Genomic DNA, 5,370 nt, shown 5'->3' with positions numbered 1-5,370 from the left:
CTCAGTAGCACTGTTTTCATCTACGCTCAGCCTCCAGCTTCTAGTTGGATCCCAAGAAGTTGTGTGCAGGTATTGCTTCTCCCCCCCAATAGTCTCCTATCTCCTTGCTGCTGTGCTGTCTTGTGTCACACACCTAAAATATGCACATATTTAAAATATTGCCCACAGCCCTAGCACGAGAACAGCCAGTGCTAAATTTGTTTGCCAGGGCACCTCACAATTTTTTCACCACGAATGAAAAGTTCATCAGTGCAAGAGACAACTTTGCTGTGGGTTAGTCTCAGCCTGTAGTTAATCCCACAAACACCTTCCATGCCTCATAAGTCTTTGACTTTATCTTCACAACATTTTCTATGTAGTTATTTCTCCAAAAACTATTTCAAAACATTGTATACAGAGCTTCCCTTCATTCGGCAGGCTTTAATCATCCTTGTTTCCTTAATACAGAGAGCAGGACATTGCTTGCTGAATGACAAATGAAAAAGTTGTAAAAAGGGTTTAATCGTGTCCCTATTTCAGTTCAAACCACCTCTGCTAGGCATCAGAGCTGAAGCATTCTGCTTTCTTTGCCCTGACACTTCTTAGGCCCTTCTGAAAGGATGTGCACAATATTTTGAGGAAACAAGGTAAAAAACAAGATTTCTTTCCCCTCAATTCACCTACTATAATAAAAGTAGTAAACAAGGAGTTACAAGGAAAACCAGCTGCAGTTTGACACCTAAGCTGGGTTCTGTGTTATTCACTGCCCCCTTTGCAGAGCACAGAAGCAACATTTTGTTGCTTTCCCCTAGTTACTTATAATGAGTTCCCACTCTTTTGCCTTTATCTCCAGGTCCTGGGTTTCTGGGAATGGAAGAAGTTAGCTTATCTTTTGCAGCCTGAATTTGGAATATCCGTTGGCTACAGGGGACAGGCCATACACATAGCACCCCAGAGGGACAAGGCAGCCACGTGTTAGGTGTGCTACTCCCATCCTATGGAACAGAGGCCATATTTCATGTCTGTGTAGTCCCACCTGTGTTGGGGTACGTGGGTGGCTCTGAACACGGGCACAAAGGTGGCACTTTGGGCAGACAAACAGCTGCTCTCTCCTCAGCTCTGGTTTTCTCTGGCAGCACATGCAAGCAGAAACAATTATTACCTTTGGTTTTGTAGTGGCTGAACAACATGTTTTAGATAAGTGGAATTAATGCTCTTACTGCTTTAAAGGGACAAAGGTAAAGCCTAAAATAAAAATCCCAACAAATGGAAATATTTGTAATAAGCTAATTATCTGATTAAATTATTACATGCTCTGTCAACCTACACCTGTTAATACACTGTCATAAATATCAAATGCAGAATTAATTCCAGCCATTAAGTGCATGCTACCCCTCTCCAAAAGACTAATTAAGCATGTATTTACAAACGATGCAACTAATTATCCACCTCTTCTATTTCAGTCAAATGTCTAAATGTCTTAATGTGCCTTGGAGACATTTCCAAAGCTAAGGAGACATAATGTCTTCTCAAAGAACCAATACTCTGAAAACATTGTGAGTTTCTGAGCATCAGCCCTAAGACTACAGATTTTGTAAATACATTTTTTTTCAGTCTAAGTTAGTTTGGTGTTTTGCCTCAAGAAATGTTGAAGACTGTGAATTTCAGATACTTTTTCAGTTGCATGGCCATTTCTGTGATTTGAGGGTGTGCTACTTGGAACTATCCTTCATTTATTAAACAGGCAAAACCCTTTGATCACTGGCTGAAACTTCACTTTATGAAGCAGATAATATTATCTTTGCAGCTACTCCTCAAATTCTTGGCCAGTTTTGATCTGTGTTTTTACTTTGCTGATACAATCACATTCTGAACCCTGCAGCTGAATGAAAACACTCCTGAGTTACTACCAATCACTGATAGCACCGTCCTGCTGTTGTTCCCCAGCTGTGGTTGTGGGATTGTTCGGCTTGTGCCTACCCTGGAATGCTTCCTGTCCCTGAAGCTGCCAAAGCTTTTGGGCTATATTGCAAGTTTAGAGTTGAGATATTTGAGATGCTTTTTCCCTGCCTTCTTATAAGCAATTTGCATTAAAGAACTTTGCCTGTCACTGTTCCCATCAAAGGTGGAAGATTTGATGCCCCTGCTTGCTCACTGCCTGAGCAGACCATTTCTCCATTAATGCTCTATTGGGATCAAGTGCATTGACATTTTTGGGATACACTGGAGGGGTAAAAATAAGTCTTTGACCCTTCCTAAATGAGATCCACTCTTTTACTACCTGCTCCTTTCTCTGCCACTCCCAGCTCATTCTGGATTTACCAAATGCTGTTTTTAGCAGTATCTTTCCCTCTAGGGTCAGCACTGACTGTCCAAATGCTGTCTTACATACTGGTTTTAAGTGACTTTTTTGAAGGCAAGTACTTAATAATGGCAGGGCCTGAATACTGAAGAGCCTATAATGTCTCATGCCAAACTTCTTTTTCAGAGGACTACAGCCAATAGAATCCCTAATTTGTACATTTTGATCCTCGAGCAACATGGATTCTGTTACAAATCCCATTTATTCATGTTACCTCTGTGAGTAGTTAATCTGCTCAAACTCTCTCCCTCTCACTTATTTTGTCTACAAGCTTCAAAATAAAGCCACAGTCTGCAAAGTTCTGCAGATATATCACTGGGGTATTATCTTGCAGCTCTCTTACGATCCAGAAAAGGATCTTTTCCCCTTGATTGCCACTGGGCATTCTCACCAGACTGCTACAGCTCTGGCAGGAGGAAGAGACACATCACAGTTACAACCACAATACCAATCTGTGCTGAGCAATCTTGTTTAATTTCCCTTCTTTCCCATTCACAATACCGAACATTTTTCATTAAAGATCACACAGCTTGCTTGCTCTGCTTTATTTTTAAAGACTCTAAATCTTAAACTGTAGCAAAGCCATCGGTCCTGAGCCAGCGTTGGTTCAGAAGAACAACCTCAGTGCCTTTTCCTCCTGCCCCATTGTACCTGAGTTGATCCTGAGCAAAGCTGCTCTGCACACACTTTGTACCCTGCACAAAGGGTAAATGCCTCAGACATCCCTCCTGCTCTGTCTGACAGGGACACTCAGCATGGGAAAAGGATTATTTTACTACTTCTAGGGCAGACCTTACCTCATCCTACCAATGCCCATTTAGTTTTCCTTTGCTATCATTTATTTATACCCTCATCTTTCTTTACTGTAATGTACCACAGTGGAGTAATGCACCAACACAGATATTTTCTCCTGATTTTTCCCACCTTTCACCTCCTATTTACAGTTCCCTGCCTCCAGATTTTTAAAATGTGAGTATTTTTTCTTCCTTCCCTCTATATGCTGGTTTCTGAAAGGAAGTGAATGGGTGACCTTCAATCACTTTAACAGGTAATAAATATTTTATCTGGAAGGACGACATGGAAACAACATGTCTCAGTTGACTGGAGTAATTTTCTTTACTATTATTGTGCTGCTGCAAGGAGCAGAAGAAACGTTTCCATTACAACAGGAACAGTGGAAAGCAGGAGCTGATGAAAGCTCTCTCAGCTCTCATGCTGCATGGTTCTGCTACCTGCTGCAGAGAACAAAAATGCTCCCAACACAGAGCATTGTATTGTATTGAAATACAGTATTATCCATCTCCCAGGCTTTCTTGTCTGCACTGGAGTGCAGAATCACAGGATGATGGGATAACTTGAGCTGGAGGGGCCCTCAGGAGGTCCCTGTCCAAGCTCCAGCTCAAAGCAGGTCAGCTCTGGGGTCAGACCAGGCCACTCAGGGCTTGAACTGCCGGGGTTTGGAAAACCTCCGAGGATGGAGATGGCACAGCTTTGCTGGGCAATTGTGCTGCTGAGGACTGTCCTCATGGGGAATAGGTTTTCCCTGTATTCATCCAAACCTTTCTTGTTTTGGCTTTTTGTCACTTCTCACCTTGGCTGAGAGAAGCCTGGCTCAATAACCTCACAGGAAGGGGCTGGATGCGTAGGGTCCCCAAAGCCTTGCCTGCCCCAGGCTGACCAAGCCCTGCTCCCGTGGCCTTTCCTCTCAGGGAAAGTTCTCCAGTCCCAGCCATCCTGGGGCCCTCCCTTGCCTTCCCTTCCTCCAGTCTGTCAATGCCTTTCCTGGAGTGAGAGCCCCAAACTGAACACAGTATCTGGATGTATGTAGGGAGTTCTAAGCATGAGGGACACAGCCCCGACCCCCTGGCCATGACAGCAGAGTCACTGCGCCGATCAGGGCTCCTGCTGGGGAGCACAGCCCTGCATCTGCACCACAGCTGCCCCCTGGACATGAAACCCTCATGTTGACGCCTTGGCAGGAGGACAGCCTGCACTTGGAAAGTACTTGGTAGCCTTTTCTCACATCCTTAAAAGCAGCAACACCACATTGCAGAGGAGATCCATGCTGCCACTATTAAATCATACAGGAAATATAAAGCAAAATCGAGTAAATATTCTTAGAAATACGGTGAGCTGGACACCATTAGCGCATCTTAAGTGTGTTCAATTTCTTTTTGTGTCTCTTTCAGCAAAAGATTCCTAGAAATGTTTATAGTTTGTTAATTTACATGCCAGTGTATAGTTTTGCATTTTACCAGATTTTTTCCTGTGAGGATGGAGGGGCCCTGGCACAGGGTGCCCAGAGAAGCTGTGGCTGCCCCTGGATCCCTGGAAGCGTCCAAGGCCAGGCTGGATGGGGCTTGGAGCAAGCTGGGCTAGTGGAAGGTGTCCCTGCCCATGGCAGGGGGTGGAACAAGATGAATTCAAGGTCTCTTTCAACCCAAACCAATCTGGGATTCTGTGATTCCAACTCACCTTGCACTCCATCTGCCTTTGGAGATCTGCCTTCCTGACAACTGCGTGCTCTCATTTTGCAAATCTTATTTTTGTAGCATTAAACTTTTCTCACATAGAACAAATTTCACTAACAGTGGTACATTACTGTCAGAACTTCCTCACTCACCTCAGTGCTGCAGGCAATTAACAAGTGAAGCAATTTTTACCAAAGGGCACTTCTGGTACCACAATAACTTGACAGACAACATCTTCCTTTCCTTGGCACTGATGAAACTTCAGGAAAATTTCAGTCATTAGTTATGCTAGTGTCATTCTAAAGAGAGGAATGTATCAGAATCTCTTATTCCATTCTGTACCAGCTTCGAATTTTAACACTGAAAGAGCTCAACACAACCCACTTCAGAAAAATAATCCTTTAAGAAACCCAATCAAGAACAAGACAAGGAGTGTTAAATCCTGTCCATGCTGACTCCGAGATTTATCTGAGCCATTTGATCACACTTAGAAAACAGAGGTGTTATCCCTGACTAACTTATCAATGTCTTGTAAGGATCAATTGTATAGGCTGCAGT

The 5,370-nt window shown here is 43.5% G+C and overlaps 1 long non-coding RNA gene across 1 annotated transcript; it reads left to right on the top strand.

Moving 5' to 3' along the window:
- Positions 1-1,434, top strand: LOC138114365 (uncharacterized). Its single transcript, XR_011152597.1, has 3 exons — positions 1-69; positions 520-626; positions 833-1,434. It is a non-coding gene; the product is annotated as an uncharacterized lncRNA (long non-coding RNA).
- Positions 1,435-5,370: the final 3,936 nt, after the last annotated feature.

The sequence above is a fragment of the Aphelocoma coerulescens genome, chromosome 8 (genome assembly GCF_041296385.1).
Source record: "Aphelocoma coerulescens isolate FSJ_1873_10779 chromosome 8, UR_Acoe_1.0, whole genome shotgun sequence".
Classification (NCBI taxonomy): Eukaryota; Metazoa; Chordata; class Aves; order Passeriformes; family Corvidae; genus Aphelocoma; species Aphelocoma coerulescens.
The sequence above is the reverse complement of the archived record's forward strand: the minus strand, read 5'-3'. Positions and strand labels throughout refer to the sequence as shown.